Source organism: Phascolarctos cinereus, unplaced genomic scaffold, assembly GCF_003287225.1.
Source record: "Phascolarctos cinereus isolate Bilbo 61053 unplaced genomic scaffold, phaCin_HiC Scaffold_5;HRSCAF=322, whole genome shotgun sequence".
Lineage (NCBI taxonomy): Eukaryota > Metazoa > Chordata > Mammalia > Diprotodontia > Phascolarctidae > Phascolarctos > Phascolarctos cinereus.
In genome coordinates, this window is record NW_027555958.1 from 79,757,014 (window position 1) to 79,770,749 (window position 13,736).

Below are 13,736 nucleotides of genomic sequence, written 5' to 3' on the forward strand. Positions count from 1 at the left end.
TTTCTCATTGGTCAGGAAAACAGAGGCAAAATTAGAGGTGAATAGTTCTGTTGTTTCCCAGCTGTACATTAACATTGATCAGCAATCCCTTCCATGATCTTCCTCTTTCCCCCATCATGATTTTGTGGTGTTGGTGTTGTTGTTGTTGTTACTCTTAACATTTATCACATTCTGAACAGGATTATCACAATCCTGACGGGATTATGCCATTCTTTTGAATTCATCTTCAATTACCTGTCTTTCTTCCATAGTCTATAAATGGCTTGAAATATGTTGGTCAATGAGTTCTCCTGTGCATCAACATAGTTGTTTTTAGATAGCTTCCCCCGTGTGTGTGTGTGTGTGTGTGTGTGTGTGTGTGTGTGTAAATCTTTTCTACACCTACATTTCCAAATGTAGTCCTCCTACTACCCCCATCAGGAGAACCACTTCTTATAACAAAGAAGAACAAACAATTCAGCAAAACTAATCAACATATCAAAAACAGTCTGCATGTATACAATACTCCACACCCTTGCTCCCCTTTGCAAAACAAAACAAAACAAAATAAAACAAAGAAAAAAAAACCTGGAGAAGTACCTTCTCATATCTTGTCTTTGGAGCCAATTTTCGTCGTTAAAATTCACAGTATTCAGTTCTGATTATTTTCTTGTTGCTTTTCTTTGAACTTGTACTGTGAGTATTATTTTTCTGGTTCTGCTACTTCACTTTGTATCAAGTCATATAAGATGTCCCATTCTTCTGTTTTCATCATACTTATCATGTCTTAACAAACAAAATATTTCATTATGTTCATGTATCACAACCTAACTGGCCATTCCCCAGTCAGTGAGTTTCCAGTTCTTTGCTAGCACAAAAAGTGCCGCTATAAATGTTGCAGTATATACAGACCCAGATCATGCCTCTAACCGCAGGTGTTGCCCAGGGTTCTGTCCTGGGCCTCTTTTCCTCTCTGTCTAAACTGCTTCACTTGGTCATTTCATCAGCTCCCACGGATTTAATTACCATCTCTATGCTGACTTTCTCAAATCTACCCATCCTACCCTAACCTCTCTGCTGACCTCTAATTTTAGATTTCCAGTTTCCTTTTAGATATCTCATACTGGATGTCCAGAAGACATTGTAAACTGAACATGTCCAAAACAGAACTCATTATCTTTCACCCCTAAACCCTCTTTCCCCACAACCTTCTCTATTACTAAGGAAGGCAACAGCATTCTCCCAGTTCCTCAGGCTCCCAACAGTAGTATCATCTTCATCTTCTCACTATCTCCTACCCTCCTTAATCAATCTGTTGTCAAGGTCTGTCAATTTCAGCTTTGCAACATTTCTGGAATATGCCCCTTTTCCCCCCTGACACTGCCACCACTGTGGAGTAGGCGCTCATCACCTCACACCTGGACTCTTGCAATAGCCTGCTGGTGGATGTTTGCCTCAAGTCTCTTCTTACTCCAACTCATCCTCCATTCAGCCACTAAAGTATATAGGCCTGATCATGTTACCCACCCCCACTCAAATTCCACTGGCTCCCTATTGCCTCCAAGATCAAATATAAAATCCTCTGGCATTCAAAGCCTTTTGTAACCAACCTCCCTGCCCATACCTTTCCAGTCTTCTTATACCTTATACCCTGCCATGGACTCAGAACCAGTGACACTGGCCTCCTTGACACTATTATGAAGACAAAACACGTATCTTTACACTCCTCTCTGGCTAGTCTCCATACCTGGAATGCTCTGACAAGAGCATCTCTATCTACTGGTTTCCCTGGCTTCTTTTAAGTCCAGCCTAAGATCTCATTTTCTGTAAGAAGCCTTTCCCAACCCTTCTTAATTTTAGCAGCTTCCTTCTCTGAATTATTTTTTATCCTTTATATATATAGTTTGTTAGAATATATGCATATAAGTATATATGTACATATATGTATGTATGTGTGTGTATATATGTATAGATAGATATAGATATAGATATAGATATAGATATAGATATAGATATAGATATAGATATAGATATAGATATAGATATAGATATAGATATAGATATAGATATAGATATAGATTGCTTATTATTAGATTGTGAGTTCCTTGAGGGCAGAGACTGTCTTTTACCTCTTTTTGAATCCCTAGCACTTAGCACAGTGCCTTGTACATAGTGAAAATTTAATAATTGTTTATTGACTGACTGACCTCTTCTCATCATAAATCTAGCAATGGAATCTCTGACTCAAAGGGTGTGAACATTTTTGTCACTTTAGTCACATAATCTCAAATTGCTTTCTGGAATGTTTGGACCAATTCACAACTACCAAAAGGACATTAGCATGCCCATCTTCCCACAACCCATCCAATATTGACTCTTCCCACCTTTTATAATTTTTTCCAATTTTATAGGTGTAAAGTTAAACCTTAGAGTTGTTTTGATTTACATGTCTTTTATTACTATGATTTAGAGTGATTTTTTTAATAGAATTGTTAATAGTTTGCAATTTTTCTTTTGTGAACTTTTTGTTTCTATCCTTCACCTACTTTTTTATTGGGTCTGAGAAATTTATTTTAGTCACCTATTATATCTTTGGAAATCAGACTCTTGTCAGAGATATTTTATACAAAGATTGTTCCCAAGCAACTACTTCCCTTCTTATATTATTTGCATTAAAATTATTTCTGCAAAAGCTTTTTAATCTCATGTAATTGAACCACGACACCAGAGGATCCATAATGAAACATGTTACTCACCTCCTGAAAGACAAGTGATGGACTTAGAATGCCAATTTAGAATTTTTTTTATGTGTCTAATGCAGGAATCTGTTTCATTTAACTACACGTTTGTTGATGAGCAAGTGAACTTCAGAAAAACCTGGAAAGATGTGTATGGACTGAAGCTGAGTGAAATGAGCAGAACCAGGAGAACATTGTACACAGTAACAGCCATGTTGTGCAATGACTAACTTTAATAGACTTAGCTCTTCTCAGCAATGCAAGGATCTAAGGCATCTCCAGTGGTCTCATGATGGAAAATGCTATCCACATCCAGAAAAAGAACTATGGAGTCTGAATGCAGATCGAAGCATACCATTTTTTCTCTCTCTTTTTTTGTTTTATTTTGTTCTGTTTCATCTTTCTTGTGGTTCCTCCCATTGGTTCTAATTCTTCTTTATATCATGATTAATGTGAAAATATGTTTAATAGGAATATATATAGAGAGCCTATATCAGATTGCACACTGTCTCAGAGAGGGAGGTAGGGAGGGAGGCGGAGAAAATTTAAAACTCAAAAGCCTATGTAAGTGAATGTTGAAAACTAAAATTAAATTAATAAAAAAAATCCATCCTATAATTTTCCCAGGAAAAAAAAACCTACACATTGTAATAAGGCTTTTGTTTCTTTCTTTGGTCCTCCCAACTCTTTAAGAATTCCTCTATATAGTATTTCAGTACCACACTCCCTGGCCAACATTCTCCTATATGTGTTGTGTCACCCATTCAAATGTTAGCTCCTTGCCATCCCCCAAAGGTCAAAGGACATGAATAGAGAGGTTTCAGAGGAAGAAACCCAAGGTATCAATAATTATATGAAAAAATGCTCTAAATTAATAATAATTAGAGAAAGGAAAATTAAAACAACTCTGAAATTTCTCTTCATACCAATCAGATTGGCAGAGTTGACCAAAAAAGAAAATGCTAAATGCTCAAGGGGATGTGAGAAAATAAGTTTTATTTAGTAGAGTTGTTTTAGAAAGTAATTTGGAGATATAACAAAAAAATATAGTTTTTGACCCAGCAATACTACTATTACTAAATTTATACACTAAAGAAAATAAAGAAAGAGAAAAAGGACTTGCATGTGCAAAAACAATTGTAAGAGTTCTTTTTTATAGTAGCAAAGAATTTGAAACCTAGGGGATGCCTATCAAGTGGGAAATGGCTGAATAAATAATGGTATGTGGTATATTAATATGATATAATGCTATTACAATGTAAAATATCACAGAGATAGCTTCAAATAAATCTGGAAAGATCGTATAAATGGAAGTAGAGTGAAGTAAGAAGAACCAGGAGAACAAATTATACAATAATAACAATGTTGTGAAGGCAAACAACTTTGAAAAACTTTGGAACTCTGATCAACTCAATGACCAACCACAATTTCAGAGGATTCCTGATGGTAAAATGTGATACTTAGCTCTTGACAGAGAGATGATTAACTTATGGTACGGATTCTGACATATTTTTCTGGACATGGCCAATGCAGGAATTTGTTTTGCTTGACTATACATGTTTGTTAGTTTGTTTTTTCTTTCTTTCTCAATGAGGGGTGGGGAAGGAGAGAAAGTGGATTTTTGTTGACAAAAAACCAAAATTTAATTTAAAAAATAATAGAAGCTCTTTGAGGATCAGGACTGTCTCACATTTTTTCTGTATCCCCATAACTTAGTACAAGGTTTAGTGCATGTGAAGTACTTAATAAATGTTTGTTCATTTATTCATTCATCTACTCATTCATTCTCTGAACTTTTTGGAAACTATTCTCCAACAATATCCTTTCCTCTATCTTACAGGGGTCAGCAAACTGGGCCAAATCCAGCCACCATCTGTTTTTTGTTTGATCTATAAAAAAAGATGCAGACTGAGAAAAGTTCATTGGATTTCACAAAAAGGAGTTACTAGTAGTCTTCAAAAGGGTAGATTCTATAGAATGGTTAGTCCTGAAGCCAAATTGCATTGAGTTAAATAGCAGATGGATAGAAGCAATGAGAGGGAAAAGAGAGAAATTGAAGATAGGTCACTTTGAGAGCCTGCATGGTGTAATTTATGAGTTACAACCACATAATTGGCACTTCACTTACCATCTACAGTCACAAAGAAAAGAGCTGCTTCACCCAGGTAGCATTAAAAGACAATTGATTACATTAACTAATACCAATCCACTAACCAAAACAACCAATCCATGTGGACCACAAGAAGTATAGAAGTATAAAAGTAAAAGATTACCACTTATTGTTTGGTGATTTTTTAAAAAGTGTTTAACCTGGCAAGACAAAAGACAGCATATAGTATACAGATTTAGACATTTATCTATATATAGATTAATTAATAAAGAGCAACTTCTATAGCAGCACCTTGAAATACAAGGGACCAGAAATAGATATGTTTCTATATATGTATATAAATATATACACATACATATGTGCTTATAATAGGTGCTGTAGTTCTGTTAAAACCTATTCCCTTCTCATTTTTTCATCAAGGATACCCTGTGTACATAGTCTATTTTTATCCAGATTTTATAGAAATGAGAAAATAGACATATGGGTTAGTACTTGTTAATGTCTTCTCAGTTGCCTTCTGGAAGAGAGGGGGGGAGTGGAGAGGGAAGCACCATCTGTGATCTTTTCCATTTTGTGGGAAAATTAACAAACAGTTCATTTATGAATTTAAGAGGTAAAGATAAAGCTCATGCTCAGGGAATTTAACCTAAATATTATTTTTATATAGAAAAAAATACTTCAAAAAGAATATACATATACTTCTAGACATTTAACCACTCATGGATCCCAGCTTATCCTAGAGCTATATTCACAGAATGCATCCAACCAGGAACGGGGCAGCTCCACTGATATTGTAAAAAGTCAAATATTTCCTTGAAGCCACATTGTTTTATAAAGGATGGAGACAAAAACCCGTTATTTCATTGATATACAAAAATCTCAGGTGAGGAAACTCCTTGTAGCAATGTAGATCCACACCTTCTCTGCAACGTAAAGTCTTAGAGAGTGACCTAAAGCACCAAGGTACTAAACGCCTTACCCAAAGTCAGTACAGCCAGTACTATCAGAGATTGGACTTGAACTCAGGTTTTCCTGGCTTCTAGGCCAGCTCTCTATTCACAATATTACAATGCCTCTTATATTCAAGTAAACAAGTTATTCAGGTATAAATCTAGGGTAAGAAAACCCCACGCCCCTATCACTCAGAAGTAAACCAGATAAAAATGTACCTTCTTATCCTCAAGGGTTTCTTTGGGGTTCAATGGTTACATCTCAGTGTCATTGATAACTCTTGACTATTTCTATTAAGATGCCCACTCATCCCATACCCATTCTGGTAGGAAGAACAACTGCTATTTAGTCCTCATCAAGAATTTTCTCCTTTTTAGGATATTTTGAAAATCAATCCACATGGATCACAAAAAGTATAGAAGTAAAAGATCACCATTTATTGTTTGTTGATTTTTTTAAAGTATTTAACCTGGTGGGACAAAAGATAGAATATAATATGTAGACATAAACATATATCTATATTTCTATAGATATTAATATCTATACACACATATTATATGTATATATTTCAAGAGTATAAAGCCAGATACCACTAACAAGACAAATGTTCAGCAGACCACTTGAGTGTTAACATCAGAGAAGATATAAAACAGGGAGATATACTTACCTAATGTATTCACTATTCTCATGAAGGACATCCTACAGTGACTTCAAACTGAAAAAGGATTCCCTGGCAGTGGAGAGGTTTTCCAAATGCATCTGTTTGCAGGAAACAATATGCTAATTGCATGGAACTCTAGCAAACCTCTTTAGCACAATTCAAAATTATTTGAGAGATACTTGTAACCACTCACTCTTAAAAAGCAAAGTGGATGAAAAACCCAAATGGGTTTTGCCCAAATGATTATGTGAACTCAACAAAAAAGATGTTATCTTCAAAAGGATAGGGACAAACACCTGTGATTTAATTAGTATAGGGAATCATTCCATGATCCAATAAATATGTTGAATATCTTTAATTCCAGATATCTTGAATGGGTCTTACAGATGGACAGTGAGCTGGGCCCAGAGTTAAGAGGATCATATATTTAGAGATCACTTAGTCTAACCCATCATTTTACGGATGAGGAAACAAGATCAAAGGGGCTAAGTAAATAACCCAAAGTCACATAGCTAGTAATAGAGTTGGATTTTGAATAGAAGTTCTCTGATGTTATATCTAGGCTCTTTTCCAGTATAATACAGTGAGATCAGGCTAGATCACATTCAGAAAAACTGTAATATACTGTTGGAAGAACTGTGAATTGTCCCAGACATTCTGGAAAGGCATTCGAAACTATTCCCATAAAATCTCTAAACTGTGTATACCCTTTGGCCCAGTAATACCACTACTAGGCTTATTCCCCAAAGAGATCAAAGTTAGAGGAAAAGGCCCTGCACATACATATAAAAATATTTATAGGAGCTCCTTTTACTGTAGTGGAAAAGAACTGGAAACTAGGGGGATGCTCATCAGTTGGAGAATGGCTAAACAAAGTATAGCATGTAGATATGATATTGGGCTGTAAGAAATAATGAAGAATAGTTTCAAAGAAACCTGAAAAGACTTGTATGAACTGATACAGAATGAAGTGAGAAGAACTAAATGAACAATTTATCTAATAAAAACCTTATTAAAAACCCTGCATTTATGTCTTTTAAAGACATGAGAACTCTGATAATGACCAATAATGAAGTATACTACCCATCTCCTTATAGAAAGATGATGGACTCAAGATGCAGAATAAGACATACATTTAACATTTCATATTTGTCACAGAGATTTTTTTTTTTATGGAGGGGAGGGAGTAAAGTGAGTGGGAGAGAAAAATGCTTGTTAACTGAACAAATAATTTAAATTTTAAAGAGAAAACTGTGTAGCACTTTTGATGATTCTAAAATGCTCACCACTGAAAATTAACATCTTTTAAACATTATTATTTTCCCAGTAATTCTATATTCCTGATGAGAATGATGGAATGACACAATCACAAAGGAGGCAAAATTATAAATATCCAAAGGGACAGTATAAAAATGCCTGTCAGATATAGCATGAGGAAGCTTAATACTAACAATGACTTCTATGTACAAAGTATCATGAAAGACATGATAAAGGACAAATATGACTGGAAAAGATATTGGCCCAGTCATGTCTTAAGAATGTGACAACCAATGGGTGGCCAAAGTGCTACACTGGACAGAACCCCAACAGAGGGTATATGGAAGGACATAGATAAACATCATGGGTTCATAAATGAGAGCTGGAAGAGACTATAAAGGCCATCTGTTCCAAGCCCTTAATTCTACAGATGAGGTAACTGAGGCCCAGAGACATGAAATGATTTAGTCAAGGTCACATCATTATAAAGTAACTGAGGCTGCTTTCGAACCCAAGTCCTTTGACTCCAAATCCATTCCTCTTTCCACTCTGCCACAGATAATGTGGGATGGATGCAATCTATACTCGTAGCAGGATCACAAGGAGATTACAAGTACTCCTAAGTATCTAAATAACAAATATTAGATTATTTTCTTCTTATTCATCTACCATCACCACTAGTGCCCCCCCATAATTACTTTGTATTTATTTTGCATATATTTTATGTTTAATTATATGTGTATGCGTTGCATGTTACTTTCTCCCATAGAACATAAGCTCTTTGAAAACAGGAACTTTGCATCCCCAGACTTAGAATACTGTCCAGAACATGATAGATGCTTAATGATGTTTTTTTGATTGATTGGAAGAACAGCTTTGACAAAAGCCCAGGCAGGACTAATAATTAAAATATGGCCACTCCAGCCCTTACAAGAATTAATGGGGAGCAGTGACTATGGTTTGTCAAATCTTTATCAAATAGTGTTCCTTTAGAAGAGTGGAGTGTACCCACCCCAGACTCCAAAACCACACAGAAGGAGAATCGTAGCTTAGAAGGAAAAGGGCATCGTGACTGGCGGTTTGTGACAATGACTCTCATGAAACTGGAATAAGGGGGAGGACTTGCTTCTGGACATGGATTTAGAATCAAGGCAAAAAGAGGAGAATTTCTGTAAGGGGAAGTCCCAGGTCTGATTCTTCATTAGCAGAGCTGTAACAGGCTGCAGAGAGAACTGTCTCCCGCCAGACAAAAACTCTTGAGGAATTTTCCCTGGGGGCCAAGTGAGAGCACTGAATCAAACATTTTTTGTCACACAGAAAGAGAATGAGTAGTACCTAGGGCCACCTGCAGGGAACAACATGGAACTGCCCAAAGGATCCGATCGCTTTAACCATCAGAGAAACCAGGTGCAAATGAGTATGACTACAAAACTGGACTTAGCATAGGATCTGGGGCTGAAACTAGCTTCCGATGCTCGCTAGCTCTGCGACCCCGTACAAGTCACTTAACTCCTCTGAGCCTCAGCTCCTCATCTGCAAAATGGTGGATAATAATAGTACCTATCCTAGGGGTAATTGTGAAGATCCAATGAGGTGATGTTTGCAAAATGTTTCTTAAACGCTGAGGAGTTATTTAACATGAGCTATTTATTAGTATCAGGGAGCTTTCGGAGGTCAACAATGATCAGCTAAGAATAATACCCAAAGGCACCTGCTGGGAATCCCAGAGAACTTGTGGAGGGATTCACACCAACAAAGAGTTGCCAACAGCAGGCAACACCCAAAACCATCTGGTGGGAACTACTGGGATTACAGAAGTCGATGAATCCTTATGTGGCAGATTAAGAATTTACACAGATCTCTGTGAAAGGGTTGCTAACTGGAGCATTTCTGTTTCGTTTTCCAAGAGTTCTGTTTTGTTTCCCTTGTTCCCCCCAATGAAACCTCCTTCTATCACATTGTGACCAACATGTTTGCAAGTGGAGAACGGACCTCAATAAGCTGGAGGATACCATGAATATATTTTTTTCAAGATCGACTGTATTATTACCTAAAATAAATTTAATTTTATATACTTTTATAATCTGTCCCCTCCACTATCCTCCAATTAAAAAATACTCCCCCCCCAAAAAAACCCCTCATGACAAACATGCACAATCTAGCAAAACAAATTCCCATATTGGCCATGCCCAAAAATGTATGTCTCTCTCTGCATTTTAAGTTCATAATTTCTCTGGCAGGAGAGCCAGAGCTCTACCCACAGCCATCTGCAAGTTTCCAATAAACAGTAGAGCCTATGAATAGAGAGCCATTTATATATTATATGTATATATAATTATTTTATATGCATATGGGTAGCATGCATATAATACGTATAGTATTTAGATTGATAGATACATACATACATAACTACATAGAGAGAAAGGTTCTGGTGTGGTGTAGCAAATAGTCATAGAACCTGACCCCTAAATCTTCTTTCTTATCTCTCTAAGCTGGCTCACCCACCCCATCCTGTACTTATACTGGCAGAGGATGGGAGGAGGGAGTTAAGTTCCCAAAACAGACAGTCGCTTTGCTACAACTCACTCTCAGGGTGCTAGGAGTAAAGCTGGTATAGGAAAGCAATATGTCTACTTCTCACAAGTAGAACTCCTGAGATACCATGAAGTGTGCTTCCAATTAAAAAAAAAGTTAGTCAAGGTGAAACCATTAACTCTTTATAGAGAAACACTTATTAGACAAAATACAAAGCTAGAACAAATAGTAAGAGTTCACTACCAAACCTGGATTATACTCTCCTACCAATACAAACAGTGCCCATGGGGGGAAATGGACACAAATTTAAAGGAACTTATCAGGGAGGCACATGAGTAAGGAAACCCAAGGGCTGGGGCCAATGAACAGGTTTAGACTGCAAACCTTGATGGCTTTAAAGAATATTCTACACCAAAAATCACCTGATGGGTGGGACTTTTAGGCTATATGCTTTGCTGGAGGTATTCTTTGACTGAACTTTAAGGCAATTTCATATTCTTTTAGCAGAAGCAGTTCCCCCAAACTTGGGATCTTCAAAGCTATTTGGGTCGGCTTTCTTTGCTTAGAGAAAGCTAGGTAACAGAGTAAAAAGATTGTCAGACTTGAAATCAGGCAGACCTGAATGAGTGTTGCTTCAGACACTTATTAACTGTGACCCCAGGAAAGTCATTTAACTGCCAGTCTCAGCCTACAAGAATAATAATAAAACATACTTCATGGGGGTTTTGTGAGGATCCAATGAGATAATATATGCAAGGTGCTTGTAAACTTTTAATATTAGAACTATATAAGTTTTAACTATTACTAATTATTTATTGGACTATGAGGGTATTTCCTCTCTCAAGCCCTAGGTAGCAGTAAAGGGTGAGGCAGACAAGCCTCTCATTTCCCAAACAGCTCAGTTAAACTACCAAGGATTCTTCTTCCTCCAATCAGCTCCCAGTAGCAAAGTTTTTCATCCTATCACCCCATCTCTCAGCAGCATATTCAAAGCCTATCTTTCTCTATTCAGCTCAGTCGGCTAACAATAAAAGCTTTAATTTTTTTTTTATCAGCTCTTACTTTAGCTGTTTTTACATGAGCCATCTGCTTCACTGGACTTAGCTGCATTGCTATAGTTATTTGTTTTTTGTTTTTTTGTTTTTTGCCACTGACTCTCCTTTCCTGGGTTCTTTATTTTCTGCTTCTACTATTCTATATTGTCTGGGCAACTAGGTGGTAAAGCAGATAGAATGCCAGGACTGGACTGAGGAAGACCTGAGTTCAAATCCAGCCTCAGACACTTACTAGCTGTGTGACCCTGGGCAAGTCACTTAACATTATTTGCCTCCAATTCCTCATCTGTAAAATGGGCCGAAAAGAGAAATGGCAAACCATTCCAGTATTTTTGCCAAGAAAACCCCCCAAAAAGGGGAGGGTCACAAAGAATTGGACACAGCTGAAAATCATTAAATAGCAGCAACTGTTTTTGCTCTGCTTTGTTGTTCTCTGACTTACTCCTGCCTCAAAACAGGATCTCCTTGTATGAAGTAACTCTCCACTCTCTTAGAATAAGAAACCAAAAATCACATTTCTGCCAGGCATCATTAATAGGCAAAAATGTAATTGTTATAAAAAAAATTCCATTGTCAGGGTTTCCTAGCTATCAACCTCAAAGTCCTCATGTGAACTTCAGTGACCTCCTGCTGCATCCAAGATCAAATATAAAATCCTCTCTTTGGCTTTTAAAACCTACCATAACCTGGCCTCTTCCTACTTTTCCAGTCTTTTTATAACTTACATCCCCCACATACCATGTGATCTAGTAACTCTGTCCTCCTTGCTGTTCCTTGCCAAAGATACTCCATCTCCCAACTCAGGCATTTTCACTGACTGTCTCCCATTTGTGGAATGTTCTCCCCCTTCATCTCTGCCTCTTGGCTTCCCTGGCTTCCTTTAAATCTTAACTATAGTCCTATCTTCCATAAAAAGCCTTTCCTAGTCCTCCTTAATCTTAGTGCCTTCCCTTCTGAGATTATCTCCAATTTACCTTGTATATATCCTGTTTATACATAGTTGTTTGCATCTTGTCTCCTCCATTACAAAGTGAGCTCCTTTAGATCAGGGTCTATGTTTTGCCTTTCTTTGTATCCCTAGCACTTAGCATAGTACTTGGAGTAATACGCAGGTAAGTGTGTTTTTCCCTGAGGCATTGTTTTATTAGAGGTTCTCTCAAAACTCTGTGCTCTGCCCCTTTGCACCAATGAACAAATGAAATTGTCCAAATACAAAATATATCCCCTAGATCTAATAGAAATAAGTTCTCGAAGCAGGGCAGTACTGATCTCCTCCAAGGTATTCATATTCCACAGAAACTTCCCCTCGAACCAATTATAGTTAGGTGGGATGGGGGACAGAGTGCTGGTCCCAGAGTCAGGAAAACCTGAGCTTGAATCCTGCCTCACACACTTACTAGCTATGTGACCCTGAACAAATCACTTAAGCTCTGCCTGCCTCAATTTCTCCATCTATAAAAGCAAGATTATTAATAACACCTATCTCCCAGTGTTATTATGAGGATCAAATCTACAAAATGTTTTGCAAACCTTATACTACTATACAAATATTAGCTATTAGCATTATTCTTACCATAGCTGGGCCAGCCTATGCGTTGCATGATGATATGCGGGGAACACACCTCTTGATTTTCTTGCCTATAAAAATGAAAGAATTGGACTAGAAGATCTCTGAGGTCCCTTTCAGTTCTATAGCAATGATTATATTGGGCATCATTTCCATTCATATTCTTTCCATTCTGTCCAAACTGGTCTACTTGCTGTTTCCTTTTCCTGTTCTGTACCTTTGAGCAGGTTTTCCCCTTATTCCCTAAGTGCATTTTCTCCTTTTGGCTACCTCGTACAACCCCTAGCACCCTTCAAGGTTTAGCTTGTGTGCCAACATCTTAAAAAAAGTATTTACCGATTCCCTTAGCTGTAGCGCTCTTTCCATCATCCTCAAATTATTGTGCATATGTGTAGCAAGATATAGATATATAAACATGTAATCATCTGCTTGCCTGTAGACTATAGGGCAAAGGGAAACGAATAAGCATTTATGAAGTGCCTACTACATGCCAGGCACTGTGCTAAGCGCTTTACAAGCATTATTTCATTTGATCCTCACAACACTGTGAGGTAGGTGCTTTTATTAGGCAGAGAAAGGTTGAGCAACTTGCCCAGGGTCTTATAGCTAATAGGTGTCTAGGACTAGATTTGAACCCAGGTGCTCCTGATTGCAGACCTGGTAGTCTAACCCCTGTGCTATCTAGTTGGCTATACATTCCTCGAGGGAAGGCATTGTTTCAATTTGTTGATGTATCCCTAGCATGGTGTTTTGCTTACAGCAGGTGCTTAATAAATGCTGGATGGATTATATCGGTGATAAAATTCCCCCAAAGGTCTTCCCAGACACAAGAGTTTTATATAAAATATCTAAAAATGGACCTTGTTGGTTCTACTGTTTTAAA

At 37.2% G+C, this 13,736-nt stretch overlaps 1 protein-coding gene across 3 annotated transcripts in view; it reads right to left on the bottom strand.

The window, feature by feature from the left end:
* Positions 1 to 6,361: 6,361 nt before the first annotated feature.
* The window catches only part of ERMARD (ER membrane associated RNA degradation), an 83,598-nt gene continuing 76,223 nt past the window's right edge, over positions 6,362 to 13,736 (bottom strand). The window contains exons 20-21 of one of the 3 annotated variants that reach the window (XR_002321605.2): positions 12,860 to 12,924; positions 6,362 to 6,537 (exon numbers count right to left, since the gene is read on the bottom strand). The gene's annotated coding sequence lies outside the window, so the exon portion shown is untranslated. The remainder of the gene's footprint in view (positions 6,538 to 12,859; positions 12,925 to 13,736) is intronic. The other 2 variants (XR_013486904.1, XR_002321603.2) reach the window with 2 other exon arrangements.